Raw genomic sequence first — 20,189 nt, forward strand, 5'->3', positions numbered from 1 at the left:
CTACTTGGTAGAGATGGAAGCGCACAGAGTGAACAATACATAAAGGAGTAAATATTCATTGTTTATTATCTAAAAATATAGATATGTATAATCCAAAATGTAATAATTCAATCAAATCAACACAATCTATCACTTATATATAATAATGTTTTTTCAGAATATTGTCTCTATTCCTTATCATTTGAAATATACTATTTTATGAGTGTTATTGCCCTCATTTCTAAATTAATAATGAAGATGGGTATGTTTTAGAATGTATATTCAATTAAGTTTGTAAAAATGCCCTTATTCCTGGCTTATCATCATGTGTTCTCACTTATTGGTGTTAGCTAAATATCAACACAATTGAACTCATGGAGATAGAGAATAGATGGATGGTTACCAGAGGCAGGGAAGGGCAATGGGAGAGAAGAGAGGAGGTGAGAATGGTTAATGGATTAACAAAAAAATAAATTTAAAAAAAAGAGAATTCAAGGTATGAATAAGATCTAGTATTTTATAGCACAACAGAGGCACTATAGTCAATAACAATTTAATTGTACATTTTTAAATAACTAAAAGATTATAATTTAATTGTTTATAACACAACGAATACATGTTTGAGGGGGTAGATTTTAAAAATCCCATATAAATATGTGTCTATTAAAAAATGCCTTTTTTGTTGACTCTATTTTTATACTATTAGTAGTTTAAATTCAAATAATGGAAAAATTATGTTGATAGCATTGTTAATAACATTTTGCATAGCTCTCATACTTTTAATTCCTGACTGCTGTCAACATACTGTACATATCCTCTGTTATTTTCTTTAACATTTCTGTGAACGATACATGATAACACTGAATAAATATTTTTCTTTAAAAATTATGGGATTAATATAATTTTGATTAAGTTACAGTATCATTTCTTCTGTTAAATAATGAAGAAAGGAACAACTTCTATGAGTCCTTAATGTATTATGATAAACACTGAAGAATAATTACTTCTCTAATTATTGTTAGAGAAAATAATGAATGAGCTCTACTCCTTGTCCTCAGTCTTGGTCTGTTGATACTGACCTCTGTCACAGGGGCCATACTGAAGCCTCTTCTCTCTAGCTCACTATTCTCGATAGTTTAACTCACTCAAGGAGAAACCCATATGCTTTCTTCTCATGAAATTTCTGGCCTAGGAAGTTTTAGTAGCAATCAGTTTCCTTTCATTCTACCTATCTATTTTTTTAAAATGTATTCCTCCTATCAGGAATTATGTACTGGAATGGGGTACCTACTCTAGGAAATATAAATAGTAATTCGAAGTGAGTCTGATGTCAAAGCACATACAGTCTTAGTTGGGTGATAAAATATGTAAGTAATAACAAGGAAACTTGATAAAACTAAGGGGTGGGTTATCTCCATAATTTTGTGAACATCATTTAATCTGACATAATAAAAATAAAAATAATTAATAAGGGACCTTAGTGATGGGAGAACTTACTTTGAGTATTTCAATACAAGATGGATTTGACAAGATGCAGTTTAGAGAGAGAAGATAAACTTTTTACTTTATCTAATATGGATTTTAAATTTCCAGTCATTATTTATTCACAGTATAGAAATATTTAGTGTTCCTTAACTGCATCCAAAGCTAATTTTAGATAAAAGCAAGTCCTTTAATATATTCAAATAAAGAATTAGGATACTGCATAACATGTGATTGTTTTAAAAAGTTCAAATCTGTGAAACTCAATTTTAGTTGAATTGTTTAAAGTTCAAATTGCAGGGTACTTAATATTAGAGGATTCAACATTGTGGGTTTTAAATAAACTTAAGAGAAAACTATGACATCATTTATAAACATTTCACTTTACTATTAGCTTAATCTCAAATAGAAGGAAAGAGGGAGAAACAATAATTGTGTGGTATAGCAAAAAAAAAAAAAAAAAGAAAAGAAAACAGAAAAAAAATGCCGGTCTACATAAATCTAATGCTGCTATGTGAATGTAATTTCCACAGAAACATAGTGTTATTTATCAATACTGCCTTTTTAGTTTTACACGTGTGTGGAAGTATCAGGAGATGTATACTTTGGACTTAGATGCATGTTGATTATTTTTGAATTTGTTATTTTAGCTTTCCCAGACTCTATATTATACTAGCAATGATTCCAAAAGACTTCCATTTAAAAGAGAAAAATATATTGAAAATAAGGCATCTAGTTGTCATTCCTCATATTCTATTGTCATCTATAATGACTAAGGACTATAGGATACGCAATTATTATTCTACCAAAGAAATCAATAGCAACATTCATCCTTTTAGAATTGAGAGGACTCCAAAGATATGTGGAGCATAAGAACTTGTCAATTATTTTATTTTATTTTTTTAGAATGATGTATGTTGAATGAAATGTCACTATGTAAGCAATGACCACTTTATAGGTAGTATAATTTTCTTCACCTTTTATTTTTTAGAAAATAATTGAAGTCACTTTTCTCTGTGACCAATCCTTTTAGAGTAAGGATTAAAATGTTGTTCTATTGTTCACCTGCATGAAAGCAGTTATCATGCGCATGTACAGCAAGTGCTTGAAAGAAAATGGAATATTTCGGTACCACAGAGAGCCTCATATTCTTCAGACAGCCATCAATCATTACATTATGTGAGGAATTCCACATTCCTTAAAAAATATGCTGGAAATGACGTTATATTGCATTATCATTATATTGATATTGTAACTTAAATTTGCCATAATTTAGTTTATATAATAAATCTTAAATTGACTTATTTCTAAGTTATAATACAATAGGTAATTTCACAATACTTGAAAAAAATCCAAATTAGTCAACCATTATAACACATAAAGCTAAGTATGAGTATTGAAGTATAAAAATATGTTCTGTCTTTGACATTTGAGAAATGTTTACTCTTTCAAATGACTTTGAAATATAAAGAACTATATAGGCCTGAATCAGGATAAATAGAATTAGAAGTCGATAAGAGGGCATTAAAATGAAAGCAAATAGGATGTTTTTCTCATAGGATTAAAATAGCATGCACTATATACCCATGAAACCCAATACTTTAAGTTACTAACATTTCAAACTGCTTACCTGTGTTTAGTTATTTTAAAATTACTTCAGTATATTACTGTCTCATTAACTTTTTAATTCTATTTTATGTATGCTTACTATTTTAGAAATAAGATATATTTAATTACTAAATGACTAGCATATTAATTTCTTTAATTTTTTAAATATTATGTATTGCGTGTGATCAAAATTTGTATGGAATACTAATCAAATAAAAATATTTTAAATCTTTGTATATTACTTTTGAAAAATTCTATCAAATTTATCTTTTAATTTTTATATTTATTGCAATTATTTGTTTTATAAGTTATATAAAGTCTACTTAGTCATGTAATGGACTACAGTTTTAAGTTTGGCACAGCATAACCAACTCTCAATGAATCCCGAAAACAGTGGAAGAAATATAGGTGTAAATGATTGTTAGAAATGATGCCATTTTAAAAGACATAGAATTTAAAGTATTATTTCTGAGCTGTAGCTATTAAAATACTATAAAATATTTAAGTTATGCGTATCAGTATAATACATTTTCTGAAAGTGGCATACCTTACACATGTTTGTTGAGGTTGCAAATAAAGGATGTCCAGAAAAGAAAGAAAATACACTTAATTTATATAAAACCAAATAAATTCTAGAGAAAGACAAATGAATCCACTTCTTCTTTTCTTTTCTTTTTCTTTTTTTTTTTTTTTTTTTTTTGTGAGACGGAGTCTTGCTTTGTCACCCGGGCTGGAGTGGGTGGTGCCATCTCAGCTCACTGCAAGCTCCGCCTCCTGGGTTCAGGCCATTCTCCTGCTTCAGCCTCCCCAGCAGCTGGGACTACAGCTGCATGGCGCCATGCCTGGCTAATTTTTGTGTATTTTTAGTAGAGACGGGGTTTCACGTGTTAGCTAGGATGGTCTCGATCTCCTGACCTCGTGAACAGCCCGCCTCGGCGTCCCAAAATGCTGGAATTACAGGCAATAAATCCATTTCTTCACTTCATACACAAGTCAAAGAATATTATAAAACACAGCTAAAAAAATCTTGTTTTTTTTTTTATTTTTAAACTTTATTTGAAGGCAGAAAATATTATTGCTAGATGTGATCATATAATGTACAAAATAGTAGATATTTTATATGCATTTAGTTAAAACTTCCTTGTGAATGTAAGCACTGTCACTCCTGCTATGTGTGTATCTGCACACGTGTGTGTCTTTTCTAAAGTCATTACTTAGCTAATATTCAACTCTAGATATTCAAATATAATATGCCATGGGTATTCATTCAAGAACAGTAATTCATGGAGGTGTTATTATTAAGTTTATATTGCTTCTCAATGACAATTATTCTAAGCATATGTGTGTATTTTTTTTTTTTTATTCTTTGATGTCTTTAGGATTTAACTAGTTATTAAGTTATAAAATTAAGTTCAAGAATCATTTGAGACAATGCATCCTTCTGCCAAAGGCTAAGAGTTACCAAGTCTTGACCACTGCTTTGGTCATAATGAGTATAATTGGAACGGTTTTTGTTTGTTTTCTATAACCAAATACCAAATACCATTCTTCACTTAAGATATATAAATATGCCAAAATAAAAATAAAAAAGCGCTTCAGCCTGGGCAACATAGCACAACCCTGTCTTTAAAAATTAAAAAATAAAAAAGAAGAAACATCCCAGAGTTTGCTTAATGTTTAGGCAATATACCTTACCATATAAGTGTTACACTTGAATCTTTCTGGGGCATGTTATTAATTATTGCATATTTATAACAGCAAAAGCACAAGAGCATAGGTTTTGTGATCACATGAGTTGTTATGTCAACAGTCGAGTGAACACTTGAATTCATATCTGAACTTAGTTTTCAATTACCTTCACTGGATAATTTAACCTCTCTGCACCTTATTGGGTAATACTACAACAACTGAAATTTTAAAAAAATTTAAAAAGAATCTCCTTTCATGTAAAATTATAGAAATAGATATAGTTGTCATGAAAGATAATGAAAGATTTACATGATATTGATAAAAAGTCAAAAGATGGATTGCCATTTTAAGCCTCTTTAAAAGAAACAGCAAGTGTCAAGTAAAACATCTCTTCCCTAATAAGGAAGACTAATTAAATTTAAGTATTTTTTCTATTACTATTCCTAAACCATTAAATTGCTTGAGAAATTAAACTATATTCTCTGCTTGTTCTATTTAATTCCTAAAAATCAGTCTTGTAACTTGTGGATTTTCAAGAAATGTTGAATATCAGAGCTGAGTCTTGGGATAGTTTTCGTGGTTATTTTTTTGTTTGTTTGTTTTCTGATTTTAACAAAGACATATATGGCAGTTGAAAAGGAAGTTCCTGAATACCTTTTTATTTTATGACTTTTGGATATAATGGAAAATGTCTGAGACATTTTCTATATCTTGTTATATGGATAGTTCAATAGCCTAAAAACCATCTTCTGGTACAAAATAACTTTACAATGTTGAATTAAAAATATTCAGATATATTGCTGAGCTGATAAGAAAGTAAGGAGAATCCTCAGCATACCAAAAAAAAAAAAGAAAAAAAAAGAAGAAAAGAAAAGAAGAAAGCATTTTTTTCTCCAAATGGGCTAGCCATCACCGTATCTAGAGTCTGCCCTGAGATCTTGTACTAATCCTTCAGAGATGAGATTTTTTATTTTAATCAGCCAGAAGGAAGAATCAAGGAAAAATGTCTGTCTCTCCTCTTTTTTCCCTTTTTATTTTTATTTTTTTCTGTATTGGTTTTTCCTCTAGCTTTTTTGAGGTATAATTGACAAATACAATTGTACATATTTAAGGTATACAATAATGTCATGATATGCAAATACATCATGGCATGATTATCACAACCAAGTTAATTAATACGTTCATCACTTCACCTAGTTACTTTTTTTTTTTGAAAGGACAGTTAATATCCACTATCTTAGTAAAGGCCAAATATACAAAACAGTATTGTTAACTGTAGTCACCGTGCTGTACATCAGATCCTCAGAACTTAGATATCTCATAATTGACAGTTTGTAAACTTTGAACAATGTCTGCCCATATTCCCCCTCCCTACTCCTTGGCAACCATCATTCTGCTCTCTGAATTTTACTTTTTTAGATTCCACATACAAGTGAGATGCACATGTTTCACGAATATGTGCAGCAGTATTTGTCTTTCTCTGTCTTATTTCTCTTAGCATAATGCCCTCAAGGTTCATCAGTTTTGTCACAAATGTTGTCACAAATGTCAGGATTTCCTATATACATATATATATGTGAAATATTTTATATATATATACACACACACACATATACACACACACACACTCCTTATATATAAAAATATTTTTAAAAATCAATTCATTCATCCACAGGACATTTTGATTGTTTCCATGTCTTGCTTGTCATGAATAATGCTGAAATGAAAATGCAAGGACTGATATCTCTTTGGGATATTGATTTGCATATATAACTAGAAGTGGAATTGTTAGATTATGTGGTATGGCTACATTTTAAAATACTTATATTCAGGCTGGTCGTGGTGGCTCATGCCTTTAATCCCAGCACTTTGGGAGGTCGAGGCTGGTGGATTGCTTGAGTTCAGGAGTTGGAGACCAGCCTGGATAGCGTGGCAAAACCCTGACTCTACAAATCATACAAAAAAATTAGCCAGGTATGGTGGTACACACCTGTGGTCCCAGACACTTAGGAGGCTGAGAAAGGAGGATCGCTTGAGCCTGGGAGGCAGAGGTTGCAGTGAGCTGAGATCATGCCACTGCACTCCAGCCTAGGTAATAGAGTGACACTGTGTCTCAAAAAATAATAAAAGTGAAAATAAAATAAAATACTTATGGTCATAGTCAGGCCTCCAAGTTTTATTTTAGTCAATTATGGTGTTTTATACTTTTCTAGGAGTATGTTCATTTTTATAGGCTTTGTATTTTTGTTATTAGTAGCATTTAAATACTTATATTAATTCTATATCTGTCAGTTCTCAGTTTGTGAGGCAGTAGTATGAAAGGTATCAAGCTATTTTTTGTCTTTTTTATAGTTTTATCAATTATTATACAACATAATGTAAGATTTTAGTGTTATGTGAGTGTATTTTGTTGATGGTTTTTTCTTCCCTATTATTACTTTTTACAATATATATTTCCCTATTTGTATCTTAAATTTAATTTTGTCAGATATGAAATTGCCTCTGTAGCTTTATTTTGCTTTTTAAAATTCATATAACTTCACCTATTCTTTTATTTGTGCATTTATATGTATTTTGGTATTGACTGAATATTATTATATTTGATTGTTCTATGCATTTGGAAGTATAGTATAGTATTTACATAGGTAGATTTAACTCAGCTAATGCTATACTGTTTAAGTCAGATTTACTGCTGATATTATTCTTTACTTTTCCTACTTACTATATATAACCTGTAGTTGTAAAAATTATCCTTTTTTTTTCTGCTTTCCATTGGATAGAGCAGTTTTACTTGATCCCAGTTTAAAATCAATTTCCATTTTTATTATAGTTGCTTCTTTACTTAAAATTCATACTCATATTAGCCTTTATTGATTTCTTGAAAATTATATACTTACACACATATATATTAAAAGGCAGTATGCATGTATATGTGTTTGTGTCTGTTTATCTATTGATAAATCTGTATATCTCCCTATCTAGAAATAAATATATCTTAAAGTGTAATTGCTAACAGAGAAAAACATCACAAGAAAAGAAAACTACAGATGAATTTATTTTATAAGTATAGACACAGATATTCTCAACAAAATTTTAGCCACTTTAATCTGGCAATATGTAAAAAAAATAAGAAAAGGTTGTAAGCCGCGACCTAGTGGGATTTATAACATAAATGCAATTTGTTGATAAAATGAAGATCAATAAATTTAATATACCAGATCATAGAATAAAGAACAAAAAACAGAGTCATCTCAACACATGCAATTTTTTATAAAATTCAACACCACTCTATGATAAACATTTAAAAACTAGAAATAGAAGGGAACTTCTTCAATCTGGTGAAGTACAGGTACATGGATGAAAACCCACAGCCAACATTATACTTAATGGTGAAGAATTGAATACTTTTCCTCTAAGATCAAGATCAAGAAAAAAAATCCGTTCTTACAAGTTCTATTAACATTATATTGGTGGTTCTGGCCAGAGAAATTCAGTGATAAAATACAATATATCAATACTTTAACCACTTAATTGCTGAATGACATTCTATTATATAGATATGCCATATTCTATTTGGTCATTTATCAGTTGGCAGGAATTTCAGTTGTTTACACTTTTTGGCTATTATAAATAATGCTGCTCTTAACATTTATTTACAAGTTTTTTTTGTACAAATGTTTCCATTTCACATATACTTGCATATATACCTAGGAGTGGAATTGCTAAGTTATTTGGTAAATCTACATTTAACTTTCTGAGGAGCACTCTAGACTTTCTTCCATAGCAGATGCACCATTTTACGTTCACCATAACACAAGGGTCCCAGTTCCTTCACATTTTCACTGAAGTTGTTATTTACTATTAGACTTTTTTATTGTAGCCATCCTACTGGTATGAAGTAGTATTTTATTATGGTTTTGATTTGGAATTTTTTCTAATAGGTAAGGATTTTGAACATCTTTTCATGGGCTTATTGGCCATTTTCATATCTTCTTTGGAGAATGTCTATTCAACTCTAATGTCCACTATTAAAATTGTGCTATTTGGCTCTATACTATAGAGTGGTAGCAATTCCTTGTATAAATCCTAGATACAAGTCCCTTATCAAATATATGATTTACAAAAATGTTCTCCAATATTTTGGGTTGTCTTTTCACTCTAATGATATCTTTTCTAGAACAAGATTTTGGGTTTTATGGATTATGTCTGATTTATATATTTGTATTTTTGTTTTTGTTTCTTGAGCTTTGGGTGTCATAGCTAAGAAATCATATTTTTTAAGAAATCAATATCATGAAGGCTTATGCCTATATTTTCTTCACGGAGTTTTATACTTTCAACTTATACATTTAGATATTTAATCAATTTTTAGTTAATATTTGTATAACATACAGTACAGGGGTTAGTTTTTTTTACATGTGGGTATTCAGTTGTCCCAGCAACATTTAGTGGAAGACTATTAATTTCCCATTGGATGGGTTTTGTTCTCTTGTTGTAAGTTAGTTGATCATAAACACATGGTTTTATTTCTGGAATCCCAATTCTATACCATTGATCTATATTGTCCATACTTGTGGCAGTACTACATTGTCTTGGTTACCATCGTTTTGTAGTCAGTTTTGAAGTCAAGAAGTGTGAGTCCTCCAACTTTGTTTTCAAGATTATTTTGACAATTCTGGCTGTCTTGCCATTCCATAGAAATTTTATATTCTACTAGTCAAATTTTACAACTAAGTCAGCTCCTATTCTAGTTGGTATTGCATTAAAACTGAAGATAAATTTGGAGAGTGTTAACACTTGAACAATATTGAATCTTCTGACCTTTGATCATGGGGTGTTTTTCCTTTATTTAGGTTTTCTTTCATTGTCTTCAACAATCTCTTCTAATTCTCATAGTAAAGTTTTGTATTTCTTTTTTAAAAAATGTATTCCCCAGTATTTTATTATTTTTGATGCTACTATAAAAAGAATACATTTGTTTTCAGATCCTTCAAGTGTATACAAACTTGATTTGTATATATCGATTATTTCCTGATTTTCCTTTCTGAATTCACTTAATAGTCCTAATTATTTATTAATAAATTTCTTGGATTTTTCTATTTATATAAGATCATGTCATCTGAGGATAGAAATAGTTTTACACCTTTCCTTCATATGAATGAACCTTGCAAATATCATGATACATGAAAGATATCAGTCATCAGAACACAAATTGTAGGATTTTATTTTTAAAAACTTTCAGAGTAGCCAAATCCATAGAGAAATAAAAAAAGATTTGTGGTTGCCTATAGTTGAGGGTGTTAAAGAAAACATATTAACAGTTAAATTTAACGAAGTGTACTTGAGCAATAAACAGGTTGAGCCAATGGAGCATTCTGAACCAATGTTTTTCAAGATTATTTTGGCAATTATGGATCTCTTGCTACTCCATGTGAATTTTGGAATCTGATATGGTTTGGATGTCCCACCTAAATCTCATGTTGAATTGTAATCATCGCCAGTGTTGGAGATGGGGCCTGGTGGGAGGTGTTTGGATCATGGAGGCAGAGCTCTCTTGAATGACTTGGGCCATTCCCTTAGTGATAAGTCTTGCTCTGAGTTCACACAAGATCTGGTCATTTTAAAGCATGTGGCACCTCCCCCCCCAACTCTTGCATTCTCTCTCTCTCTCTCGCTCGCTCGCTCCTGCTTTTACCATGTGATGTGCCTGCTCCTTCTTTGCTTTCAGCCATGATTGCTGTGCCTCCTGTGCAGCTTGCAGAACTGTGAGCCAGTTAATCTTTTTCTTTTAAATGACCCAGTCTCAAATATTTCTTTATAGCAATGTAAAAACAGCATAAGACAGAATCTACTAGTCAAATTCTACAAATAAAGAATTGTGAGCTGTCTTATAAAAATAAAAACAAACAGAAAATGTCCTACAGAGATTACTGATTGTAACCAGAGAGTTCCATATTTGCCTTATATGGGCATAAGTTGGCAGCCTTCAGCCTGGGGTTGGCTGAGGGTTTAGCTACTAAGACTAGCTGAGACTCAGTTGCCTGTGTATGAGGGTACACTCTTAGATGGATTACAAACTGCTTGCACATTAAGCTAGGTGGCAGTTCACTATATGCAGCTGCTTTGGGCCAGATTTTTCACCCAAGTTTAGAAGCTTGTTTGGGCCAAATTAAATTTAATTTAACAGGTGTTTAGAGGAAAATACAGAATTACTGCTGATCGGTGCAAGTGTCCTTTTGGGAATTACTAAAATGTAAAAATGATTGTGGTGATGAATATACAACTCTATGAATATAGTAAAAATAATTAACTGTGTCTTCTTAAAAGGTGAATTCTCTGATACGTGAATTATATCTTAATAAAACTGTTATTTTTAAAAGCAATTAATTAGCAGTCTCTCATATACTTTCTCATGTATTCGCATGTTGATATTGTCTAGAAATTTTATTTTTATGCCTCTAATTTTTATTTGGCGATTCATGATTAAGTTACTAAATTATTTGATTATCATTTCTTCCATATTTTTTAGCATTATTTTGAATTTATTTCTCAAGTACTTTCTGAAGGAATGTTTTAAAAATGTGCCTTCATTTGACAAGTGTGATGGTTAATATTGAGTGTCAACATGATTGGATTGAAGGATACAAAGCATTGTTTCTGTGTGTCTGTGAGGGTGTTGCCAAAGGAGAAAAACATTTGAGTCAGTGGACTGGGAGAGGCAGACCCACCCTCAATCTGGGTGGGCACAATCTAATCAGCTGCCAGCACAGCTAGAAAAAAGCAGGTACAAGAAATTGCAAAGAGCAGACTTGTGTCTTCCAGCCTTCTCGTTTCTCCTGTGCTGGATGCTTCCTGCCCTTGAACATCAGACTCCAAGTGCTTGAACTTTTGTACTATGAACTTATGCCAGTGATTTGTCAGGGGCTCTGGGGCCTTTGGCCACAGACTGAAGGCTGCACTTTTAGCTTCCCTACTTTTGAGGGTTTGGGTCTCAGACTGGCTTCTCAGCTTGCAGATGGCCTGTTGTGGGACTTCACCTTGTGATTGTGTGAGTCAATGATCCTTAATAAACTCTCCTTCATATATACATCTATCCTATTAGTTCTGTCCCTCTGGAGAAGCCTAGCTAACATAACATGCTTTTGAGTTCTTGTGTGCCTCAGAACATTTTTATTGCCCTGAAAATTAAATAGAGTTTTGAATAAATGTATAATTCTAGGTTCAAATTTCTTTTATCACATTTCTATAAAAATATAACTATAATATATTATTAAATTCTATGCTGCTATTGAAAAAGCTAACATCAATTTAATTTTATTTATTTGTAGATTATTATGTTTTTCTCCGAAGTTTTCAGGATGTCTTTCTTTTTTATCTTATTAAATTTAATCTAAGTGTATAATTTTGATTATACAACCCAGGTGCCATCCTTTGAGACCCTTGAATTTGAATGGTGTTAGTTTTGATTTACAGGTTTATGTTCATTATTTATTAACTATTTCTTTATATGCATGCTTTCTCTTTCCAAAGATATTTAATTAATTCTCTGTCATTTTTAACTTTATCTTTTCTATTTCTTAGTGTTTATTTTATAATTACTATTTGTCCTATGGCATTTCAGAAAAATTATATCCATTTCTGAAGTTCTGCTTCATGACATGAATGGTGTTTATTATTCTTGCTTTCTATCATGGTGGTTCCTTTTCGCAGATGTGTAATTATTTTGGTTATGTGTGTATATTCACCTTGGAATATAAGCATTCCTGTCTAGTTACATGTACAGAAGTAAGGCAAAAGTACAGACATCAAGTTGTTTGTCAATGTGAGCTTAAAAAGAGGGTAAGAGTAGACTTAAAATAGAGTGTCAGGGAACACAAAGGCACTGCCAGCTAACCCAATTTGATGCAACTTCACTCAGAAATTCTCTAGCAAGGGAGGAGACATTTTATTTAATTTTTATTCTACGAACACTCGACATTTAGAGAAAGAGGGGTAAAGAAGTAAAAGTCTAAAATACCTGATTATCTATAACCTTCTTTTATCAATATCTCACCCAGCAAGGATGTGGCATACTCATATACCTGCAAACACTGCACATTCTGAGCCACATTCTGAACCGATAATGACTGGTGTGTGTATGTGTGTGTGTGTGTGTGTGTGTGCACGCGCGCGCGTGTGATGACAGCACAGACAACGATGTTTCTCACTTTATTTCACTTTAAATACAGTTCCAATTCTCCATTTTAATTCTGTATGTTTTCCTGGATTTATTTGTTTGTTTGTTTGTTTTTGTAGAGACAGTCTTGCTCTATCGCTCAGGCTGGAGTGCAGTGGTGTGATCTTGCCTCACTGCAAGCTCCACCTACTGGGTTCAAGCAATTCTCCTGCTTCAGCCTCCCAAGTAGCTGAAACAACAGGTGTATGCCATCACAACCGGCTAATTTCTTTTGTATTTTAGTAGACACAGGGTTTCACTGTGTTGCCCAGACTGGTCTCCAACTCCTGAGCTCAGGCAATCTTCCCGCCTTGGCCTCTCAAAGTGCTAGAATTACAAGCATGAGCCACTGTGCCTGGCCCCTGGATTTATTTTTTGGAAGAAAAGCTGAAGTCTCTGCTGGTCTACCTTATTGTCAGGAACCAGAACCCTTATGCTGTCTTACTCAAACTTATCACTTCTCTCTGTCACATTATAGCACCTTCATACTTATTAAGATATTATTCCATAAACTTCAAGTAATTTGAGATGGGATTGGGATCTTAAATCATTTGGCAAGTATACCCGGTTTATCCAATCTCTCCAGATATACCTCCAGAAGAATTATCAATTTTACCCACTGAAGAAAGCATAAGAATTTGTTTTCAGTCAATTATAGCAAATGATAAAGTTTGGGGGACAATGTGAAACTGACATTTCAGAACATAATTTGTTGAAAAGAAGTAGATACCTTGAAAGTGAAGAAATAATTTTAAAGATGATTTCATTCATCGAGGATGAAAAGTACAGGACTTGCTTTAAGGCAATGTCAGTGAGAGTGGAAAGTGAGAAACTGTGTGTATGTCATTGCTTAAAGTTAAAAATTGTAGGTCTTAAAAACTGATTTTGACATATGAAGTAGAATAATTCAAATAAAATTATTCAGGATGAATGTAATTCCCATTTACTGAATGACATACAGGATGGGAAACAAAGTTTCAGGGACTACATTGAGCATAATTTCATTTGCTGTCCATTACAGACTCAATTTAGATGGCATTCACAAAATTATGGAGATAATTGCTCCTTGGTTTTATTGCTAATAATTCCCTTCTGTATTGAGTTGAAGCTTATCATGAAGGACTGTTTTGTGAATATTTTAGGATCACAGGCTCTTCTCTATATTTGTACATTTTGGCAAATGAGGAAAACAACCACATTTTCTGGCACACTCCTCAGTGAGTTACTTACTCCAAGAGTATTTACAGATAAGGATTGTTATTTATTAACTATTTCTATTAAAAATTCAATAACAATAATAACTATTCAATAACAATCTGTAAATTGTTATTTTCAGATAAGAATTTTTCATTGACTGTTGGCCCAAATATCAATCTTGGAGTATTGGGAGAAAAAAAAAAATCAAGATTTGGAAACATATTAAGATTCAAGTCTCTGATTCTCTGTTTATTTGCCAATATTCTCAGAGAATCTGGTCTAAATCTCTTAACATCAAGAGATGTAAATACATGTGAAAGTCATTCTATCTTTATACTGCTAGTTGATACCTTTATTATTTAAACTAATGTATATTGATTATACAAGATTTTGAGAACAAGTTTTTTTTTTCTTCCAAAACTGATGTGGATGATCTGCCTCTTTGGGCTTCATCTTCAACAGGGTTTTGTCCTTTCCTGAAACAGGTTATCCATTTTTAAAGTACTGATTTCTTTAGGGTATTATCCCCATAAACTTTTCTGTAAATCATCAGTGATTTCACCATTCTTTCACCCAAGCTTCACCATAAATTTGATGTTTGTTCTTGTTTCAATTTTGGCAGAATTCATGTTGCTTTGATAGGGGCTCTTTTCAAATTGTTGATTTATATTTTTAGTGCCTCATACCAGATCTTGTTCAGATATGTTTTTAAAAGCTAGCATGAATTTATTTTGTGCAAATTGTTTTTGAAAACCATGCAGAGTTTTTCATAATAAACATTTTCATGAATTTTTTGAAGTCCCTCATATATGTTGTGCTAATCACAACAATAATTACCGATATGCAAACAGGAAAGATCTTGCTCTGAAGGCACTTAAAAGGAGAATATAGATAAGTTAATTGAAATTTATAAACTAGTATAATATATTCTAAAATAGAGGTCAGTATAATAATAGAGGAAAGACCACAAATCAGAATGGAAGACATGATGCCTCACTTGGTCTATCAATTATGAGTAGTATTAGATATCAAGCATACAACTAGCCTCTAAGCAAAACATCCAGTTCATTCTAGGGCAGAGTCATGAGAGAACATGAGCAATGTATCAGTGCACCAAATTGGGTTGTTATGCTGAATAATGATCTTCTCATTATAGTAAGTTACAACAAAAATTTACTTCTTAGTAATATTTATTATCACTGTGGCTCAGCTACTGCTCAGGGACCAAGACAGATGGAACAACTTTGTGGTAGAGGAAAAAGACATATGGCAGACTCAAGAATTAACTTCTATATAGCTTTGCTGAAAAGTGATGTATCTTACATTTATATAGTTTTCAGTGTTCAAAGGGAATCACAGGCTAAATCTGATTTCATTGAAACAGGGCAGTATAGTTCTACAGCAGAAGTGTTCTTGGTAGACAGCGGAAATAAATAGTTTGAATAATAACAGAGACTCCAGATTGTTTGATAGTTGAATCTAAAATTTAGTAGGCTTCGGACACAATCCATTTGGTAAGTTGTAGATGTATTTGGAAAAGTTGACATGTGCCAGACTATGAACGGCTTTGCATGACACACACAAAGTCAATTAAAGGATTGTGCGTATGATCCAATTTTATTAAAAAACTTCAATCTGGAAAAGAGAGAAGTACTCTTCTCTGGGAAGTAAAACTAAAGCCAAGGAACTGTGTTTGGAAATGCTGCAGTAATTAATGCAATTTTTAAAGGAAGGATTTTGGAATAAAATCATATAAGAAACATTAGAGGAGGAATGAAAATAATGATAGTTTGGAACAATAATTAGGAGGTTGAATTAATAAAAATTGTGCCCAATTTGAGAGCAGTTACCAAGGAGACACTCTTTCCTTTTATATATTTGACTTGGGCAATTCTGGTGAGTGGTGGTTATCCACCATCAAGATAGAGAAACTGACAGGTGAAATATTTAAAAAGAAGTAGGGTAAGATAAGGTACTAACAGATTAAGTGTAATCTAATAAAGACTGTTCAGAGACTGTTAGACACGTGTGTCAAATCATACTCCTTAAGTGTAATCTAATAAAGACTGTTCAGAGACTGTTAGACACGTGTGTCAAATCATACTCCTAATGTAGAGAAAGGGCTGTACTGGAACAATAAAGTTACAAATGCTAATGTATATGTTTAATTTATGCTACAAATCTGATGAGCTCATTTATGAAGAAGGGGATTATATTAAAAAATAAATAACTCTGCTAGGGACAAAATCCTTGAGATTATAGATATGGAAGATCTGAATGGACATAATAAACATAATAAAAGGGCAGAAAGTTAGAGAAATGCAAGCTACTGGAAGGCAGAAGAAAGAAAAAGAAATTGCCTCATAAAATAGGAGTGGTCAGAAATGTGTATATGTATATATTTTTTAATTATTATTATTATTATTTTTTGAGATAGAGTCTCACTCTGTCACCTGGTCTGGAGTACAGTGGTGCTATCTCAACTCACTGCAACCTTCGCTTCCCAAGTTCAAGAGATTCTCCCGCCTCAGCCTCCTGAGCAGCTGGGATTACAGGCATGTGCCACCATACCCAACTCATTTTTGTATTTTTAGTAAAGACATGGTTTCACCATGTTGACCAGGCTGGTCTCAAACTCCTGATCTCCAGTGATTCACCCGCCTTGCCCTCCCGAAGTGCTGGGATTACAGGCACGAGCCACTGTGCCTGGCCAGAAATGTCAAATACTTCCTAAAGAATAGGAAAATAAGGAGTCAAACAGTTACTAGATTGGGCAATTAGTTATTCATGAGTGAATTTTGATTAATACATTTGGATGAATTCATTTTATGCAGCCCTTTTGCTTCAAACATATGGCAATTATAGACAAAATACACTTATTGCTAAAAAAAAGAAGAAAAAAATTGAATTTAGTAAAAGGCAAGATCAAAGGTTTGCAGAACAGAAATGAAATACAAATTCAGAGAACTGAACATATATAGGATGTCTCAAAAGATCAACGAAAATTAAGCAGTAAATGCTGCAAATTCACAATAAAATAGGTATTGAGGTTTGACCATTCAAATTTATTCTAAATTTTTAGCTTTGTGAACTTTCTGTAATTAACATCTAATTTTATTTTTTATCAATAGGGAGTGCTAAAATAAATTTTTAGTTCTCTACTTTTGTTTTAATTAGAGTTGCTAAAGTACAGGAATTTCAGAGAAATTTGAATTTCATATAAATAATTACTTTTTTATTATAATCATGCCCCATGTAATATTTAGGACATGCTTACAGGGAAAAAATATTGTTTATGTGAAATTTAAATGTATTGGAACATCTTGTATTGCTACTTCCTAAATCTATCAACTGTTAATGAGGGGTCTTAAAGAACAATTTTTTTAAATTCAAAATTCATAAAACTAAATGATTGGAAAATAAATTTCAAATAATTATATATTTTTTAAAGAACTATAGTATCTATGCTATTGAAGTGCATAAACTACTTAAACCTGTTTCAAGACATATGAGACATTTTATAGACACTTTAGTAAGTGGTGCTGTGGCAATTAACTGTATCCATAAAAAAATTAATTTACCATTTATATCATATAAATAATTTAATAAATTGTAAAGGTTAAACTGCAGAAAGTTAAACTTTAATCACTAGGAGTCCTTACAGAAAACTGTATCCATCTTGAGGTAGGGAAATATTTTCATCAAGTCACATCATAAAGAAAAAACAAAACTGGTCAATTTTTAGAGCATTAATATTAAGAATATTATATTAATTTTTAAAACACCATCATAAGAATAAATGGTCAAGCCACAAAAGGATATTTGCAACATATGCATTATATTTCAGCATATAAACTATGTAAACATCTCCACCATTTCTAGTGGTGAAAGAACAAACAAGTCAAAAGAACAATTGCCAAAAGTCATGAAGAAGCATTTCACAAGAAAGCAATTGCTGACAAAAATAATTCAGACTCTGCTGACAGTATAATTGGTATCATCATTTTAAATCAATTTAACAATATTTTTAAAAATAAATTATGTATCCTATTTGATCCAGCAATTTCATTTCTCTCTACGTATCTTCAAACAACTCCTTACCAGAAGTGTGTTTATTGTGGCATTGCTTTGTGATAGCAATAAAAACTAGTTACACAGACCAAGAAGCAGCTTCTCTGCTCCTTCTGGAATGTCCGCCTGGTTCAGCCTGCCTGTCTCCACTCCTGCCTCCACCACGTCCATCAGGGTGACCCAGAAGTTCTACAAGGTGTCCACCTCTGGCCGCTCCTACACGAGTGGCCTGGTGCCCACATGAGCTCCTTGAGCTTCTCCCGAGTGGGCAGCAGCAGCTTCTGGGGTGGCCTGGGCAGAGGCTTTAATACGGGGCCAGAGGTAGGGGAGGCATCACCGCCGTCACGGTCAACCAGAGCCTGCTGAGTCCCCTTAACGTGGAGGTGGACCCCAACATCCAGGACATCTGCACCCAGGAAAAGGAGCAGATCAAGACTCTCAACAACAGGTCAGGTTTGTCTCCTTCATCGACAGGGTACAGTTTCTGGAGCAGCAGAACAAGATGCTGGAAACCAAGTGGAGCCTGCTGCCGCAGCGGAAAACAGCTTGGAGCAACATGGACAACATATTAGAGAGCTACATCAACAACCTTAGGCGGCAGCTGGAGACTCTGGGCCAGGAGAAGCTGAAGCTGGAGGCGGAGCTTGGCAATACTCAGGGGCTGGTGAAGGACTTCAAGAACAAATATGAGGATGAGATCAATAAACGTACAGAGACGGAGAATGAATTTGTCCTCATCAAGAAGGATGTAGATGAAGCTTACATGAACAAGGTGGAGCTGGAGTCTCGCCTGAAAGCGCTGACTCACGAGATCAAGTTCCTCAGGCAGCTGTATGAAGAGGAGATCCGGAAGCTGCAGTCCCAGATCTGGGACACTTCTGTGGTGCTGTCCACGGGCAACAGTCGATCCCTGAACATGGACAGCATCATCACTGAGGTCAAGGCACAGTCCGACAAGATAGCCAAGCACAGCAGGGCAGGGGCTGAGAGCATGTACCAGATCCATTATGAGGGGCTGCAGACGCTGGCTGGGAAGCACCGGGATGACCTGCAGTGAACAAAGACTGAGAACTCCAAGATGAATTGGAATATCAGCCAGCTCCAGACTGAAACTGAGGGCCTCCAATGCCAGAGGGCTTCCCTGGAGGTCGCCATCACAGTTGCCGAGCAGCGCAGGGAGCTGGCTGTTAAAGATGCCAGGGCCAAGCTGTCCGAGCTGGTGGCTGCCCTACAGCGGGCTAAGCAGGACTTGCAGCAGCAGCTGCGCAAGTACCAGGAGCTGATGAACATCAAGCTGGCCCTGGACATCGAGAACGCCGTCTGTTGGAAGCTGCTGGAGGGCGAGGAGAGCTGGCTGGAGTCTGGGTTGCAGAACATGAGTATCCATTGGAAGACCACCATCGGCTATGGAGATGCCCTGATCTCAGCCTATGGGGACCTCACAACTCCCAGCCTCAGCTAAGCCTGAGCTCCAGCTCCTTCAGCCGCACCAGCTCCACTAGGGCCATGGTTGTGAAAGTGGAGACCCGCGATGGTTAGCTGTCCCAGTCCTCTGATGTCCTGCCCCAAGTGAACAACCACAGCAGACCTTCCCAGCCTACCCTTCCTGTGGCTGCTCCAGAGCCCCTGAGGGAGGCCACAGTGCAGGGGAGCACAGGCAACAGGAGACCCACCTGAGGCTCAGCCCTAGCCCTCAGCCCACTGGCCAGGGAGTTTACTGCCTGGGGTAGTCCCCTTGCCCATGCCTCCAGCTACAAAACAATTCAATTGCTTATTTCCCGCCCCCCCCCCCAACATAAAACCTCAGCTAGCTGTGCCAAAAAACAAAACAAAACAAAACAAAATCAACTAATGACACAAACACTAAAATAGAAAAATATATTCTAGTACTACAGAAACAATATAGTGGTGAAAATGAATGTATGAGAAAGATGTGAGCCATAATGTG

The 20,189-nt window shown here is 33.9% G+C and overlaps 1 pseudogene; it reads left to right on the forward strand.

The window, feature by feature from the left end:
• The first annotated feature begins 17,891 nt into the window (after positions 1–17,891).
• On the forward strand, positions 17,892–19,968 carry LOC101015957 (annotated as a pseudogene).
• The last annotated feature ends 221 nt before the right edge of the window (positions 19,969–20,189 follow it).

The sequence above is a fragment of the Papio anubis genome, chromosome 7, assembly GCF_008728515.1.
Source record: "Papio anubis isolate 15944 chromosome 7, Panubis1.0, whole genome shotgun sequence".
Classification (NCBI taxonomy): Eukaryota; Metazoa; Chordata; class Mammalia; order Primates; family Cercopithecidae; genus Papio; species Papio anubis.